The sequence below is a fragment of the Mesocricetus auratus genome, unplaced genomic scaffold (genome assembly GCF_017639785.1).
Source record: "Mesocricetus auratus isolate SY011 unplaced genomic scaffold, BCM_Maur_2.0 Super-Scaffold_100047, whole genome shotgun sequence".
NCBI lineage: Eukaryota > Metazoa > Chordata > Mammalia > Rodentia > Cricetidae > Mesocricetus > Mesocricetus auratus.
In genome coordinates, this window is record NW_024429224.1 from 11,984 (window position 1) to 31,814 (window position 19,831).

General features: G+C 45.1%; 5 pseudogenes; all 5 read left to right on the forward strand.

Moving 5' to 3' along the window:
- Window positions 1-19: 19 nt before the first annotated feature.
- Window positions 20-3,949, forward strand: LOC121136032 (annotated as a pseudogene).
- Window positions 3,950-3,985: 36 nt separating this feature from the next.
- On the forward strand, window positions 3,986-7,918 carry LOC121136033 (annotated as a pseudogene).
- A 36-nt stretch (window positions 7,919-7,954) lies between these two features.
- On the forward strand, window positions 7,955-11,889 carry LOC121136034 (annotated as a pseudogene).
- Window positions 11,890-11,925: 36 nt separating this feature from the next.
- Window positions 11,926-15,858, forward strand: LOC121136035 (annotated as a pseudogene).
- A 36-nt stretch (window positions 15,859-15,894) lies between these two features.
- LOC121136036 lies at window positions 15,895-19,830 on the forward strand (annotated as a pseudogene).
- Window position 19,831: the final 1 nt, after the last annotated feature.

Sequence of the window (19,831 nt, forward strand, 5' to 3'; positions counted from 1 at the left end):
TGCCCACTGTGCCTGGGCCATGAAGTGGCAGAAGGAGCTAGACTCCAGCCCGAGCGGGCGTGGCTTGTCATTGTCCTCAAAGGGGCCGCGGGAGCCCGAAGGGGAGGCAGAGGCGGGCGGGCGGCCAGCAGCACACGAGGCCTCAGGCGGCACCAGCACCCAGTTCCAGCGCGGATGCGTGACAAGCCCCGTGGCAGTGGCAGCGGCGGGACTCGCGACGGTCATGCTGCCGGGGATGCGAATCACCGGGCGAGCACCGGGCGCGCCCGGAGGCGGAGGACGCACCTGCAAGGCCTCGGGGGCCCCGGGCCGGCGGCGCGTCGCCCCGTGCATCTCCACTCCCGCCGCCCCCGCCGCCCCTGCCGCCCCTGCCGCCCCCGGGGCGGAACCTGAGGGTCCCGGCTCCATGGCGGCTCTGGAATACAAGAAGCTCCTCATCAGTAGCCTGAGCCCCGCGCTGCCGGCCGAGCACCTGGAGGACCGGCCCTTCCACCAGTTCAAGTGCTTCGCGGAGTTCAGCCTGTGTTTTCCCACACCCCGGAGCTGGGCCGCGTGGCCTACGTGAACTTCCGGCACCCACAGGACGCGCGAGGCCCGGCAGCATGCCCTGGCCCGGCAGCTGCTGCTGTACGACCGGCCGCTCAAGGTGGAGCCCGTCTACCTGCACGGCGGTGACAGCGGGAGCAGCAGGCTCAGTAGCAGTAGCAGCGCCGCCGCCTCCACACCGCCCCCAGGGTCTCCCAGGCCCGCAGATCTGCTGGGCTACTTGCCGCCGCACTGGGGCTACCAGTACAAGCAGTGCTCGCTGTCGCCTGTGGCCGCCCCGCCCCTGAGGAAGCCCTGCGCCCGGCACGCCGAGGCAGCCTTCGCCCTGGACGCTGTGGCCACCAAGGCCGTGGGACTGGGGCCTTGGACTACTACGGGTTGTACGATGACCTTAGGCGCCCCTACGGCTACCCGGCTGTGTGCCAGGAGGACCTGATGCCGGAGGATGACCAGAGAGCCACTCGAAAGCTCTTCATCGGGAACCTGGACCACAGTGTGTCTGAGGTGAAGCTCCGACGGGCCTTCGACAAGTACGGTATCATCGAGGAGGTGGTCATCAAGAGGCCTGCCCGTGGCCAGGGGGGTGCCTGTGGGGAAAAGGGACCAGTCAAAGAAACACACCCTGAGCAGAGCCAAAGAAACACACTTTGGCCCTGCAACCAGAACCAAAGAAATGTACCCTGACCCTAAAACCAGTGCCAAAGGAACACACTTTGTCCCTGGAATCAGAGCCAGTGAAAATGTACCCTGGCCCTAAAATTGGAGGCAAAAGGCTAAAAAGGACCAGAGAAAGAAACACTAACGATACAATACTGTGTGTGAAACTAAATGCTTAACTTCTTCAAAACTAACGATACAAAACTGTGTGTGAAACTACATGCTTAACTTCATCAAAATTAATGATACAACACTGTGTGTGAAAGTAATTGCATAACTACATTATAACTTACCATATAACACTCTATTAGAAACTAGATACTTAACTTTTTCAAAACTAATGATACAACACGGTGTATGAAACTACGTGCTTAACTTCTTCAAAACTAACGATCCAACACTGTGTGTGAAACTATGTGGTTAACTTCATGAGAACTTACCATATAACACTGTATTAGAAACTATGTGCTTATCTGCCTCGAAACTAACAATACAACACTGTGTGTGAAACTATGTGCTCAACTTCATGGAAGCTAACGATACAGCACTGTGTATGAAATTACATGCTTAAATTCTTCAAAACTAACAATACAACACTGTGTGTGAAACTACATGCTTAACTTCTTCAAAACTAACGACACAACACTGTGTGTGAAATTACATGCTTAAATTCTTCAAAACTCACGATACAACACTGTGTGTGAAACTACATGCTTAACTTCTTCAAAACTAACGATACAACACTGTATGTGAAACTATGTGCTTAACTACATGAGAACTTACCATATAACACTGTATTAGAAACTACGTGCTTAACTTCTTCAAAACTAAAGATACAACACTGTGTGTGAAACTATGTGCTTAACTTCATGAGAACTTACCATATAACACTGTATTAAAAACTACGTGCTTGTCTTGTACGAAACTAACAATACAACACTGTGTGTGAAACTATGTGCTTAACTTCATGAAATCTAACTATATAACACTATATGAGAAATTACATACTTAACATCATGAAAACTAACGATACAACTCTGTGCGTAAAACTACATGCTTAACTTCTTCAAAACCAATGACACTACACCGTGTGTGAAACTATGTGCTTAATTACATGAGAACTTATCATATAACACTGTATTAACTTCATGAAATCTAACTATATAACACTATATGAGAAACTACGTACTTACCTTCATGAAAACTAACGATACAACACTGTGTGTGAAAGTATATGCTTAACTTCTTCAAAACCAACGACACAACACTGTGTGTGAAACTGTGAGTTTAACTTCATGAGAACTTACCATATAACGCCGTTTTAGAAACTACGTGCTTATCTTCTTCGAAACTAATGTTACAATACCGTGTGAAACTATGTGCTTAACTTCTTCAAAACTAACGATACAACACTGTGTGTGAAACTATGTGCTTAACATCATGAAATCATACTATATAACACTATATGAGTAACTACGTGTTTAACTTCATGAAAACTAACGATACAACACTGTGTGTGAAACTATGTGCTTAACATCATGAAGTCATACTATATAACACTATATGAGAAACTACGTGTTTAACTTCATGAAAACTAACGATACAACACTGTGTGTGAAACTACATGCTTTACTTCTTCAAAACTAACGAAACAACACTGTGTGTGAAACTACATGCTTCACTTCTTCAAAACTAACGATACAAAACTGTGTGTTTAACTATGTGCTTAACTTCATGAGAACTTACCATATCACACTGTATTAGAAACTAGGTGCCATTCTTCTTCCAAATTTAGGATACAACACTGTGTGTGAAACTATGTGCTTAAATTCATGAAATCTAACTATATAACACTATATGAGAAACTATGTACTTAATCATGAAAACTAACTATACAACACAGTATGTAAAACTACGAGATTAACCTCTTCAGGAATAAGATACAACACTGTGTGTTAAACTATGTGCTTAACTTCATGAGAACTTACCATATAACACTGTGTTAGAAACTACATGCTCAACTTCTTCAAAACTAACGATACAACACTGTGTGTGAAACTACATGCTTAACTTCTTCAAAACTAACGATACAACACTGTGTGTTTAACTATGTGCTTAACTTCATGAGAATTTACCACATAACACTGTATTAGAAACTAAGTGCTTATCTTCTTCGAAACTAACGATACAACACTGTGTGAAACTATGTGCTTAACTTCATGAAATCTAACTATATAACACTATATGAGAAACTACGTACTTAACATCATGAAAACGAACGATACAACTCTGTGTGTGAAACTATGTGCTTAACTTCATGAAATCTAACTATATAACACTATATGAGAAACTACGTACTTAACATCATGAAAACGAACGATACAACTCTGTGTGTGAAACTACATGCTTAACTTCTTCAAAACTAACGACACTACACTGTGTGTGAAACTACATGCCTAACATCTTCAAAACTAAGGATACAACACTGTGTGTGAAACTACATGCTTAACTTCTTCAAAACTAACGATACAACACAGTGTAAGAAACTATGTGCCTAAATTTATGAAAACTAACCATGCAAGACTTTGGAGAAATTACATGCTGAACTTCATGAAAACTAACGATAAAACACTGTGTGAGATCTACCTGAGTAACTTCTTTAAAACTGACAGCACAGGCTGAGTCCTTTGTCCAAGATGGCGGCGCCGGGGCGCTGCCTCCTGGGCTGCAGCTGCTGCCTCCGTGAGGGGCCTGCGGGCTGCCTGCCCACTGTGCCTGGGCCATGAAGTGGCAGAAGGAGCTAGACTCCAGCCCGAGCGGGCGTGGCTTGTCATTGTCCTCAAAGGGGCCGCGGGAGCCCGAAGGGGAGGCAGAGGCGGGCGGGCGGCCAGCAGCACACGAGGCCTCAGGCGGCACCAGCACCCAGTTCCAGCGCGGATGCGTGACAAGCCCCGTGGCAGTGGCAGCGGCGGGACTCGCGACGGTCATGCTGCCGGGGATGCGAATCACCGGGCGAGCACCGGGCGCGCCCGGAGGCGGAGGACGCACCTGCAAGGCCTCGGGGGCCCCGGGCCGGCGGCGCGTCGCCCCGTGCATCTCCACTCCCGCCGCCCCCGCCGCCCCCGCCGCCCCCGCCGCCCCCCGGGGCAGAACCTGAGGGTCCCGGCTCCATGGCGGCTCTGGAATACAAGAAGCTCCTCATCAGTAGCCTGAGCCCCGCGCTGCCGGCCGAGCACCTGGAGGACCGGCCCTTCCACCAGTTCAAGTGCTTCGCGGAGTTCAGCCTGTGTTTTCCCACACCCCGGAGCTGGGCCGCGTGGCCTACGTGAACTTCCGGCACCCACAGGACGCGCGAGGCCCGGCAGCATGCCCTGGCCCGGCAGCTGCTGCTGTACGACCGGCCGCTCAAGGTGGAGCCCGTCTACCTGCACGGCGGTGACAGCGGGAGCAGCAGGCTCAGTAGCAGTAGCAGCGCCGCCGCCTCCACACCGCCCCCAGGGTCTCCCAGGCCCGCAGATCTGCTGGGCTACTTGCCGCCGCACTGGGGCTACCAGTACAAGCAGTGCTCGCTGTCGCCTGTGGCCGCCCCGCCCCTGAGGAAGCCCTGCGCCCGGCACGCCGAGGCAGCCTTCGCCCTGGACGCTGTGGCCACCAAGGCCGTGGGACTGGGGCCTTGGACTACTACGGGTTGTACGATGACCTTAGGCGCCCCTACGGCTACCCGGCTGTGTGCCAGGAGGACCTGATGCCGGAGGATGACCAGAGAGCCACTCGAAAGCTCTTCATCGGGAACCTGGACCACAGTGTGTCTGAGGTGAAGCTCCGACGGGCCTTCGACAAGTACGGTATCATCGAGGAGGTGGTCATCAAGAGGCCTGCCCGTGGCCAGGGGGGTGCCTGTGGGGAAAAGGGACCAGTCAAAGAAACACACCCTGAGCAGAGCCAAAGAAACACACTTTGGCCCTGCAACCAGAACCAAAGAAATGTACCCTGACCCTAAAACCAGTGCCAAAGGAACACACTTTGTCCCTGGAATCAGAGCCAGTGAAAATGTACCCTGGCCCTAAAATTGGAGGCAAAAGGCTAAAAAGGACCAGAGAAAGAAACACTAACGATACAATACTGTGTGTGAAACTAAATGCTTAACTTCTTCAAAACTAACGATACAAAACTGTGTGTGAAACTACATGCTTAACTTCATCAAAATTAATGATACAACACTGTGTGTGAAAGTAATTGCATAACTACATTATAACTTACCATATAACACTCTATTAGAAACTAGATACTTAACTTTTTCAAAACTAATGATACAACACGGTGTATGAAACTACGTGCTTAACTTCTTCAAAACTAACGATCCAACACTGTGTGTGAAACTATGTGGTTAACTTCATGAGAACTTACCATATAACACTGTATTAGAAACTATGTGCTTATCTGCCTCGAAACTAACAATACAACACTGTGTGTGAAACTATGTGCTCAACTTCATGGAAGCTAACGATACAGCACTGTGTATGAAATTACATGCTTAAATTCTTCAAAACTAACAATACAACACTGTGTGTGAAACTACATGCTTAACTTCTTCAAAACTAACGACACAACACTGTGTGTGAAATTACATGCTTAAATTCTTCAAAACTCACGATACAACACTGTGTGTGAAACTACATGCTTAACTTCTTCAAAACTAACGATACAACACTGTATGTGAAACTATGTGCTTAACTACATGAGAACTTACCATATAACACTGTATTAGAAACTACGTGCTTAACTTCTTCAAAACTAAAGATACAACACTGTGTGTGAAACTATGTGCTTAACTTCATGAGAACTTACCATATAACACTGTATTAAAAACTACGTGCTTGTCTTGTACGAAACTAACAATACAACACTGTGTGTGAAACTATGTGCTTAACTTCATGAAATCTAACTATATAACACTATATGAGAAATTACATACTTAACATCATGAAAACTAACGATACAACTCTGTGCGTAAAACTACATGCTTAACTTCTTCAAAACCAATGACACTACACCGTGTGTGAAACTATGTGCTTAATTACATGAGAACTTATCATATAACACTGTATTAACTTCATGAAATCTAACTATATAACACTATATGAGAAACTACGTACTTACCTTCATGAAAACTAACGATACAACACTGTGTGTGAAAGTATATGCTTAACTTCTTCAAAACCAACGACACAACACTGTGTGTGAAACTGTGAGTTTAACTTCATGAGAACTTACCATATAACGCCGTTTTAGAAACTACGTGCTTATCTTCTTCGAAACTAATGTTACAATACCGTGTGAAACTATGTGCTTAACTTCTTCAAAACTAACGATACAACACTGTGTGTGAAACTATGTGCTTAACATCATGAAATCATACTATATAACACTATATGAGTAACTACGTGTTTAACTTCATGAAAACTAACGATACAACACTGTGTGTGAAACTATGTGCTTAACATCATGAAGTCATACTATATAACACTATATGAGAAACTACGTGTTTAACTTCATGAAAACTAACGATACAACACTGTGTGTGAAACTACATGCTTTACTTCTTCAAAACTAACGAAACAACACTGTGTGTGAAACTACATGCTTCACTTCTTCAAAACTAACGATACAAAACTGTGTGTTTAACTATGTGCTTAACTTCATGAGAACTTACCATATCACACTGTATTAGAAACTAGGTGCCATTCTTCTTCCAAATTTAGGATACAACACTGTGTGTGAAACTATGTGCTTAAATTCATGAAATCTAACTATATAACACTATATGAGAAACTATGTACTTAATCATGAAAACTAACTATACAACACAGTATGTAAAACTACGAGATTAACCTCTTCAGGAATAAGATACAACACTGTGTGTTAAACTATGTGCTTAACTTCATGAGAACTTACCATATAACACTGTGTTAGAAACTACATGCTCAACTTCTTCAAAACTAACGATACAACACTGTGTGTGAAACTACATGCTTAACTTCTTCAAAACTAACGATACAACACTGTGTGTTTAACTATGTGCTTAACTTCATGAGAATTTACCACATAACACTGTATTAGAAACTAAGTGCTTATCTTCTTCGAAACTAACGATACAACACTGTGTGAAACTATGTGCTTAACTTCATGAAATCTAACTATATAACACTATATGAGAAACTACGTACTTAACATCATGAAAACGAACGATACAACTCTGTGTGTGAAACTATGTGCTTAACTTCATGAAATCTAACTATATAACACTATATGAGAAACTACGTACTTAACATCATGAAAACGAACGATACAACTCTGTGTGTGAAACTACATGCTTAACTTCTTCAAAACTAACGACACTACACTGTGTGTGAAACTACATGCCTAACATCTTCAAAACTAAGGATACAACACTGTGTGTGAAACTACATGCTTAACTTCTTCAAAACTAACGATACAACACAGTGTAAGAAACTATGTGCCTAAATTTATGAAAACTAACCATGCAAGACTTTGGAGAAATTACATGCTGAACTTCATGAAAACTAACGATAAAACACTGTGTGAGATCTACCTGAGTAACTTCTTTAAAACTGACAGCACAGGCTGAGTCCTTTTGTCCAAGATGGCGGCGCCGGGGGCGCTGCCTCCTGGGCTGCAGCTGCTGCCTCCGTGAGGGGCCTGCGGGCTGCCTGCCCACTGTGCCTGGGCCATGAAGTGGCAGAAGGAGCTAGACTCCAGCCCGAGCGGGCGTGGCTTGTCATTGTCCACAAAGGGGCCGCGGGAGCCCGAAGGGGAGGCAGAGGCGGGCGGGCGGCCAGCAGCACACGAGGCCTCAGGCGGCACCAGCACCCAGTTCCAGCGCGGATGCGTGACAAGCCCCGTGGCAGTGGCAGCGGCGGGACTCGCGACGGTCATGCTGCCGGGGATGCGAATCACCGGGCGAGCACCGGGCGCGCCCGGAGGCGGAGGACGCACCTGCAAGGCCTCGGGGGGCCCCGGGGCCGGCGGCGCGTCGCCCCGTGCATCTCCACTCCCGCCGCCCCCGCAGCCCACGCCGCTCCCGCCGCCCCCCGGGGCGGAACCTGAGGGTCCCGGCTCCATGGCGGCTCTGGAATACAAGAAGCTCCTCATCAGTAGCCTGAGCCCCGCGCTGCCGGCCGAGCACCTGGAGGACCGGCCCTTCCACCAGTTCAAGTGCTTCGCGGAGTTCAGCCTGTGTTTTCCCACACCCCGGAGCTGGGCCGCGTGGCCTACGTGAACTTCCGGCACCCACAGGACGCGCGAGGCCCGGCAGCATGCCCTGGCCCGGCAGCTGCTGCTGTACGACCGGCCGCTCAAGGTGGAGCCCGTCTACCTGCACGGCGGTGACAGCGGGAGCAGCAGGCTCAGTAGCAGTAGCAGCGCCGCCACCTCCACACCGCCCCCAGGGTCTCCCAGGCCCGCAGATCTGCTGGGCTACTTGCCGCCGCACTGGGGCTACCAGTACAAGCAGTGCTCGCTGTCGCCTGTGGCCGCCCCGCCCCTGAGGAAGCCCTGCGCCCGGCACGCCGAGGCAGCCTTCGCCCTGGACGCTGTGGCCACCAAGGCCGTGGGACTGGGGCCTTGGACTACTACGGGTTGTACGATGACCTTAGGCGCCCCTACGGCTACCCGGCTGTGTGCCAGGAGGACCTGATGCCGGAGGATGACCAGAGAGCCACTCGAAAGCTCTTCATCGGGAACCTGGACCACAGTGTGTCTGAGGTGAAGCTCCGACGGGCCTTCGACAAGTACGGTATCATCGAGGAGGTGGTCATCAAGAGGCCTGCCCGTGGCCAGGGGGGTGCCTGTGGGGAAAAGGGACCAGTCAAAGAAACACACCCTGAGCAGAGCCAAAGAAACACACTTTGGCCCTGCAACCAGAACCAAAGAAATGTACCCTGACCCTAAAACCAGTGCCAAAGGAACACACTTTGTCCCTGGAATCAGAGCCAGTGAAAATGTACCCTGGCCCTAAAATTGGAGGCAAAAGGCTAAAAAGGACCAGAGAAAGAAACACTAACGATACAATACTGTGTGTGAAACTAAATGCTTAACTTCTTCAAAACTAACGATACAAAACTGTGTGTGAAACTACATGCTTAACTTCATCAAAATTAATGATACAACACTGTGTGTGAAAGTAATTGCATAACTACATTATAACTTACCATATAACACTCTATTAGAAACTAGATACTTAACTTTTTCAAAACTAATGATACAACACGGTGTATGAAACTACGTGCTTAACTTCTTCAAAACTAACGATCCAACACTGTGTGTGAAACTATGTGGTTAACTTCATGAGAACTTACCATATAACACTGTATTAGAAACTATGTGCTTATCTGCCTCGAAACTAACAATACAACACTGTGTGTGAAACTATGTGCTCAACTTCATGGAAGCTAACGATACAGCACTGTGTATGAAATTACATGCTTAAATTCTTCAAAACTAACAATACAACACTGTGTGTGAAACTACATGCTTAACTTCTTCAAAACTAACGACACAACACTGTGTGTGAAATTACATGCTTAAATTCTTCAAAACTCACGATACAACACTGTGTGTGAAACTACATGCTTAACTTCTTCAAAACTAACGATACAACACTGTATGTGAAACTATGTGCTTAACTACATGAGAACTTACCATATAACACTGTATTAGAAACTACGTGCTTAACTTCTTCAAAACTAAAGATACAACACTGTGTGTGAAACTATGTGCTTAACTTCATGAGAACTTACCATATAACACTGTATTAAAAACTACGTGCTTGTCTTGTACGAAACTAACAATACAACACTGTGTGTGAAACTATGTGCTTAACTTCATGAAATCTAACTATATAACACTATATGAGAAATTACATACTTAACATCATGAAAACTAACGATACAACTCTGTGCGTAAAACTACATGCTTAACTTCTTCAAAACCAATGACACTACACCGTGTGTGAAACTATGTGCTTAATTACATGAGAACTTATCATATAACACTGTATTAACTTCATGAAATCTAACTATATAACACTATATGAGAAACTACGTACTTACCTTCATGAAAACTAACGATACAACACTGTGTGTGAAAGTATATGCTTAACTTCTTCAAAACCAACGACACAACACTGTGTGTGAAACTGTGAGTTTAACTTCATGAGAACTTACCATATAACGCCGTTTTAGAAACTACGTGCTTATCTTCTTCGAAACTAATGTTACAATACCGTGTGAAACTATGTGCTTAACTTCTTCAAAACTAACGATACAACACTGTGTGTGAAACTATGTGCTTAACATCATGAAATCATACTATATAACACTATATGAGTAACTACGTGTTTAACTTCATGAAAACTAACGATACAACACTGTGTGTGAAACTATGTGCTTAACATCATGAAGTCATACTATATAACACTATATGAGAAACTACGTGTTTAACTTCATGAAAACTAACGATACAACACTGTGTGTGAAACTACATGCTTTACTTCTTCAAAACTAACGAAACAACACTGTGTGTGAAACTACATGCTTCACTTCTTCAAAACTAACGATACAAAACTGTGTGTTTAACTATGTGCTTAACTTCATGAGAACTTACCATATCACACTGTATTAGAAACTAGGTGCCATTCTTCTTCCAAATTTAGGATACAACACTGTGTGTGAAACTATGTGCTTAAATTCATGAAATCTAACTATATAACACTATATGAGAAACTATGTACTTAATCATGAAAACTAACTATACAACACAGTATGTAAAACTACGAGATTAACCTCTTCAGGAATAAGATACAACACTGTGTGTTAAACTATGTGCTTAACTTCATGAGAACTTACCATATAACACTGTGTTAGAAACTACATGCTCAACTTCTTCAAAACTAACGATACAACACTGTGTGTGAAACTACATGCTTAACTTCTTCAAAACTAACGATACAACACTGTGTGTTTAACTATGTGCTTAACTTCATGAGAATTTACCACATAACACTGTATTAGAAACTAAGTGCTTATCTTCTTCGAAACTAACGATACAACACTGTGTGAAACTATGTGCTTAACTTCATGAAATCTAACTATATAACACTATATGAGAAACTACGTACTTAACATCATGAAAACGAACGATACAACTCTGTGTGTGAAACTATGTGCTTAACTTCATGAAATCTAACTATATAACACTATATGAGAAACTACGTACTTAACATCATGAAAACGAACGATACAACTCTGTGTGTGAAACTACATGCTTAACTTCTTCAAAACTAACGACACTACACTGTGTGTGAAACTACATGCCTAACATCTTCAAAACTAAGGATACAACACTGTGTGTGAAACTACATGCTTAACTTCTTCAAAACTAACGATACAACACAGTGTAAGAAACTATGTGCCTAAATTTATGAAAACTAACCATGCAAGACTTTGGAGAAATTACATGCTGAACTTCATGAAAACTAACGATAAAACACTGTGTGAGATCTACCTGAGTAACTTCTTTAAAACTGACAGCACAGGCTGAGTCCTTTTGTCCAAGATGGCGGCGCCGGGGGCGCTGCCTCCTGGGCTGCAGCTGCTGCCTCCGTGAGGGGCCTGCGGGCTGCCTGCCCACTGTGCCTGGGCCATGAAGTGGCAGAAGGAGCTAGACTCCAGCCCGAGCGGGCGTGGCTTGTCATTGTCCTCAAAGGGGCCGCGGGAGCCCGAAGGGGAGGCAGAGGCGGGCGGGCGGCCAGCAGCACACGAGGCCTCAGGCGGCACCAGCACCCAGTTCCAGCGCGGATGCGTGACAAGCCCCGTGGCAGTGGCAGCGGCGGGACTCGCGACGGTCATGCTGCCGGGGATGCGAATCACCGGGCGAGCACCGGGCGCGCCCGGAGGCGGAGGACGCACCTGCAAGGCCTCGGGGGCCCCGGGCCGGCGGCGCGTCGCCCCGTGCATCTCCACTCCCGCCGCCCCCGCCGCCCCTGCCGCCCCTGCCGCCCCCCGGGGCGGAACCTGAGGGTCCCGGCTCCATGGCGGCTCTGGAATACAAGAAGCTCCTCATCAGTAGCCTGAGCCCCGCGCTGCCGGCCGAGCACCTGGAGGACCGGCCCTTCCACCAGTTCAAGTGCTTCGCGGAGTTCAGCCTGTGTTTTCCCACACCCCGGAGCTGGGCCGCGTGGCCTACGTGAACTTCCGGCACCCACAGGACGCGCGAGGCCCGGCAGCATGCCCTGGCCCGGCAGCTGCTGCTGTACGACCGGCCGCTCAAGGTGGAGCCCGTCTACCTGCACGGCGGTGACAGCGGGAGCAGCAGGCTCAGTAGCAGTAGCAGCGCCGCCGCCTCCACACCGCCCCCAGGGTCTCCCAGGCCCGCAGATCTGCTGGGCTACTTGCCGCCGCACTGGGGCTACCAGTACAAGCAGTGCTCGCTGTCGCCTGTGGCCGCCCCGCCCCTGAGGAAGCCCTGCGCCCGGCACGCCGAGGCAGCCTTCGCCCTGGACGCTGTGGCCACCAAGGCCGTGGGACTGGGGCCTTGGACTACTACGGGTTGTACGATGACCTTAGGCGCCCCTACGGCTACCCGGCTGTGTGCCAGGAGGACCTGATGCCGGAGGATGACCAGAGAGCCACTCGAAAGCTCTTCATCGGGAACCTGGACCACAGTGTGTCTGAGGTGAAGCTCCGACGGGCCTTCGACAAGTACGGTATCATCGAGGAGGTGGTCATCAAGAGGCCTGCCCGTGGCCAGGGGGGTGCCTGTGGGGAAAAGGGACCAGTCAAAGAAACACACCCTGAGCAGAGCCAAAGAAACACACTTTGGCCCTGCAACCAGAACCAAAGAAATGTACCCTGACCCTAAAACCAGTGCCAAAGGAACACACTTTGTCCCTGGAATCAGAGCCAGTGAAAATGTACCCTGGCCCTAAAATTGGAGGCAAAAGGCTAAAAAGGACCAGAGAAAGAAACACTAACGATACAATACTGTGTGTGAAACTAAATGCTTAACTTCTTCAAAACTAACGATACAAAACTGTGTGTGAAACTACATGCTTAACTTCATCAAAATTAATGATACAACACTGTGTGTGAAAGTAATTGCATAACTACATTATAACTTACCATATAACACTCTATTAGAAACTAGATACTTAACTTTTTCAAAACTAATGATACAACACGGTGTATGAAACTACGTGCTTAACTTCTTCAAAACTAACGATCCAACACTGTGTGTGAAACTATGTGGTTAACTTCATGAGAACTTACCATATAACACTGTATTAGAAACTATGTGCTTATCTGCCTCGAAACTAACAATACAACACTGTGTGTGAAACTATGTGCTCAACTTCATGGAAGCTAACGATACAGCACTGTGTATGAAATTACATGCTTAAATTCTTCAAAACTAACAATACAACACTGTGTGTGAAACTACATGCTTAACTTCTTCAAAACTAACGACACAACACTGTGTGTGAAATTACATGCTTAAATTCTTCAAAACTCACGATACAACACTGTGTGTGAAACTACATGCTTAACTTCTTCAAAACTAACGATACAACACTGTATGTGAAACTATGTGCTTAACTACATGAGAACTTACCATATAACACTGTATTAGAAACTACGTGCTTAACTTCTTCAAAACTAAAGATACAACACTGTGTGTGAAACTATGTGCTTAACTTCATGAGAACTTACCATATAACACTGTATTAAAAACTACGTGCTTGTCTTGTACGAAACTAACAATACAACACTGTGTGTGAAACTATGTGCTTAACTTCATGAAATCTAACTATATAACACTATATGAGAAATTACATACTTAACATCATGAAAACTAACGATACAACTCTGTGCGTAAAACTACATGCTTAACTTCTTCAAAACCAATGACACTACACCGTGTGTGAAACTATGTGCTTAATTACATGAGAACTTATCATATAACACTGTATTAACTTCATGAAATCTAACTATATAACACTATATGAGAAACTACGTACTTACCTTCATGAAAACTAACGATACAACACTGTGTGTGAAAGTATATGCTTAACTTCTTCAAAACCAACGACACAACACTGTGTGTGAAACTGTGAGTTTAACTTCATGAGAACTTACCATATAACGCCGTTTTAGAAACTACGTGCTTATCTTCTTCGAAACTAATGTTACAATACCGTGTGAAACTATGTGCTTAACTTCTTCAAAACTAACGATACAACACTGTGTGTGAAACTATGTGCTTAACATCATGAAATCATACTATATAACACTATATGAGTAACTACGTGTTTAACTTCATGAAAACTAACGATACAACACTGTGTGTGAAACTATGTGCTTAACATCATGAAGTCATACTATATAACACTATATGAGAAACTACGTGTTTAACTTCATGAAAACTAACGATACAACACTGTGTGTGAAACTACATGCTTTACTTCTTCAAAACTAACGAAACAACACTGTGTGTGAAACTACATGCTTCACTTCTTCAAAACTAACGATACAAAACTGTGTGTTTAACTATGTGCTTAACTTCATGAGAACTTACCATATCACACTGTATTAGAAACTAGGTGCCATTCTTCTTCCAAATTTAGGATACAACACTGTGTGTGAAACTATGTGCTTAAATTCATGAAATCTAACTATATAACACTATATGAGAAACTATGTACTTAATCATGAAAACTAACTATACAACACAGTATGTAAAACTACGAGATTAACCTCTTCAGGAATAAGATACAACACTGTGTGTTAAACTATGTGCTTAACTTCATGAGAACTTACCATATAACACTGTGTTAGAAACTACATGCTCAACTTCTTCAAAACTAACGATACAACACTGTGTGTGAAACTACATGCTTAACTTCTTCAAAACTAACGATACAACACTGTGTGTTTAACTATGTGCTTAACTTCATGAGAATTTACCACATAACACTGTATTAGAAACTAAGTGCTTATCTTCTTCGAAACTAACGATACAACACTGTGTGAAACTATGTGCTTAACTTCATGAAATCTAACTATATAACACTATATGAGAAACTACGTACTTAACATCATGAAAACGAACGATACAACTCTGTGTGTGAAACTATGTGCTTAACTTCATGAAATCTAACTATATAACACTATATGAGAAACTACGTACTTAACATCATGAAAACGAACGATACAACTCTGTGTGTGAAACTACATGCTTAACTTCTTCAAAACTAACGACACTACACTGTGTGTGAAACTACATGCCTAACATCTTCAAAACTAAGGATACAACACTGTGTGTGAAACTACATGCTTAACTTCTTCAAAACTAACGATACAACACAGTGTAAGAAACTATGTGCCTAAATTTATGAAAACTAACCATGCAAGACTTTGGAGAAATTACATGCTGAACTTCATGAAAACTAACGATAAAACACTGTGTGAGATCTACCTGAGTAACTTCTTTAAAACTGACAGCACAGGCTGAGTCCTTTTGTCCAAGATGGCGGCGCCGGGGGCGCTGCCTCCTGGGCTGCAGCTGCTGCCTCCGTGAGGGGCCTGCGGGCTGCCTGCCCACTGTGCCTGGGCCATGAAGTGGCAGAAGGAGCTAGACTCCAGCCCGAGCGGGCGTGGCTTGTCATTGTCCTCAAAGGGGCCGCGGGAGCCCGAAGGGGAGGCAGAGGCGGGCGGGCGGCCAGCAGCACACGAGGCCTCAGGCGGCACCAGCACCCAGTTCCAGCGCGGATGCGTGACAAGCCCCGTGGCAGTGGCAGCGGCGGGACTCGCGACGGTCATGCTGCCGGGGATGCGAATCACCGGGCGAGCACCGGGCGCGCCCGGAGGCGGAGGACGCACCTGCAAGGCCTCGGGGGGGCCCCGGGGCCGGCGGCGCGTCGCCCCGTGCATCTCCACTCCCGCCGCCCCCGCCGCCCCTGCCGCCCCTGCCGCCCCCCGGGGCGGAACCTGAGGGTCCCGGCTCCATGGCGGCTCTGGAATACAAGAAGCTCCTCATCAGTAGCCTGAGCCCCGCGCTGCCGGCCGAGCACCTGGAGGACCGGCCCTTCCACCAGTTCAAGTGCTTCGCGGAGTTCAGCCTGTGTTTTCCCACACCCCGGAGCTGGGCCGCGTGGCCTACGTGAACTTCCGGCACCCACAGGACGCGCGAGGCCCGGCAGCATGCCCTGGCCCGGCAGCTGCTGCTGTACGACCGGCCGCTCAAGGTGGAGCCCGTCTACCTGCACGGCGGTGACAGCGGGAGCAGCAGGCTCAGTAGCAGTAGCAGCGCCGCCGCCTCCACACCGCCCCCAGGGTCTCCCAGGCCCGCAGATCTGCTGGGCTACTTGCCGCCGCACTGGGGCTACCAGTACAAGCAGTGCTCGCTGTCGCCTGTGGCCGCCCCGCCCCTGAGGAAGCCCTGCGCCCGGCACGCCGAGGCAGCCTTCGCCCTGGACGCTGTGGCCACCAAGGCCGTGGGACTGGGGCCTTGGACTACTACGGGTTGTACGATGACCTTAGGCGCCCCTACGGCTACCCGGCTGTGTGCCAGGAGGACCTGATGCCGGAGGATGACCAGAGAGCCACTCGAAAGCTCTTCATCGGGAACCTGGACCACAGTGTGTCTGAGGTGAAGCTCCGACGGGCCTTCGACAAGTACGGTATCATCGAGGAGGTGGTCATCAAGAGGCCTGCCCGTGGCCAGGGGGGTGCCTGTGGGGAAAAGGGACCAGTCAAAGAAACACACCCTGAGCAGAGCCAAAGAAACACACTTTGGCCCTGCAACCAGAACCAAAGAAATGTACCCTGACCCTAAAACCAGTGCCAAAGGAACACACTTTGTCCCTGGAATCAGAGCCAGTGAAAATGTACCCTGGCCCTAAAATTGGAGGCAAAAGGCTAAAAAGGACCAGAGAAAGAAACACTAACGATACAATACTGTGTGTGAAACTAAATGCTTAACTTCTTCAAAACTAACGATACAAAACTGTGTGTGAAACTACATGCTTAACTTCATCAAAATTAATGATACAACACTGTGTGTGAAAGTAATTGCATAACTACATTATAACTTACCATATAACACTCTATTAGAAACTAGATACTTAACTTTTTCAAAACTAATGATACAACACGGTGTATGAAACTACGTGCTTAACTTCTTCAAAACTAACGATCCAACACTGTGTGTGAAACTATGTGGTTAACTTCATGAGAACTTACCATATAACACTGTATTAGAAACTATGTGCTTATCTGCCTCGAAACTAACAATACAACACTGTGTGTGAAACTATGTGCTCAACTTCATGGAAGCTAACGATACAGCACTGTGTATGAAATTACATGCTTAAATTCTTCAAAACTAACAATACAACACTGTGTGTGAAACTACATGCTTAACTTCTTCAAAACTAACGACACAACACTGTGTGTGAAATTACATGCTTAAATTCTTCAAAACTCACGATACAACACTGTGTGTGAAACTACATGCTTAACTTCTTCAAAACTAACGATACAACACTGTATGTGAAACTATGTGCTTAACTACATGAGAACTTACCATATAACACTGTATTAGAAACTACGTGCTTAACTTCTTCAAAACTAAAGATACAACACTGTGTGTGAAACTATGTGCTTAACTTCATGAGAACTTACCATATAACACTGTATTAAAAACTACGTGCTTGTCTTGTACGAAACTAACAATACAACACTGTGTGTGAAACTATGTGCTTAACTTCATGAAATCTAACTATATAACACTATATGAGAAATTACATACTTAACATCATGAAAACTAACGATACAACTCTGTGCGTAAAACTACATGCTTAACTTCTTCAAAACCAATGACACTACACCGTGTGTGAAACTATGTGCTTAATTACATGAGAACTTATCATATAACACTGTATTAACTTCATGAAATCTAACTATATAACACTATATGAGAAACTACGTACTTACCTTCATGAAAACTAACGATACAACACTGTGTGTGAAAGTATATGCTTAACTTCTTCAAAACCAACGACACAACACTGTGTGTGAAACTGTGAGTTTAACTTCATGAGAACTTACCATATAACGCCGTTTTAGAAACTACGTGCTTATCTTCTTCGAAACTAATGTTACAATACCGTGTGAAACTATGTGCTTAACTTCTTCAAAACTAACGATACAACACTGTGTGTGAAACTATGTGCTTAACATCATGAAATCATACTATATAACACTATATGAGTAACTACGTGTTTAACTTCATGAAAACTAACGATACAACACTGTGTGTGAAACTATGTGCTTAACATCATGAAGTCATACTATATAACACTATATGAGAAACTACGTGTTTAACTTCATGAAAACTAACGATACAACACTGTGTGTGAAACTACATGCTTTACTTCTTCAAAACTAACGAAACAACACTGTGTGTGAAACTACATGCTTCACTTCTTCAAAACTAACGATACAAAACTGTGTGTTTAACTATGTGCTTAACTTCATGAGAACTTACCATATCACACTGTATTAGAAACTAGGTGCCATTCTTCTTCCAAATTTAGGATACAACACTGTGTGTGAAACTATGTGCTTAAATTCATGAAATCTAACTATATAACACTATATGAGAAACTATGTACTTAATCATGAAAACTAACTATACAACACAGTATGTAAAACTACGAGATTAACCTCTTCAGGAATAAGATACAACACTGTGTGTTAAACTATGTGCTTAACTTCATGAGAACTTACCATATAACACTGTGTTAGAAACTACATGCTCAACTTCTTCAAAACTAACGATACAACACTGTGTGTGAAACTACATGCTTAACTTCTTCAAAACTAACGATACAACACTGTGTGTTTAACTATGTGCTTAACTTCATGAGAATTTACCACATAACACTGTATTAGAAACTAAGTGCTTATCTTCTTCGAAACTAACGATACAACACTGTGTGAAACTATGTGCTTAACTTCATGAAATCTAACTATATAACACTATATGAGAAACTACGTACTTAACATCATGAAAACGAACGATACAACTCTGTGTGTGAAACTATGTGCTTAACTTCATGAAATCTAACTATATAACACTATATGAGAAACTACGTACTTAACATCATGAAAACGAACGATACAACTCTGTGTGTGAAACTACATGCTTAACTTCTTCAAAACTAACGACACTACACTGTGTGTGAAACTACATGCCTAACATCTTCAAAACTAAGGATACAACACTGTGTGTGAAACTACATGCTTAACTTCTTCAAAACTAACGATACAACACAGTGTAAGAAACTATGTGCCTAAATTTATGAAAACTAACCATGCAAGACTTTGGAGAAATTACATGCTGAACTTCATGAAAACTAACGATAAAACACTGTGTGAGATCTACCTGAGTAACTTCTTTAAAACTGACAGCACAGGCTGAGTCCTTTTGTCCAAGATGGCGGCGCCGGGGGCGCTGCCTCCTGGGCTGCAGCTGCTGCCTCCGTGAG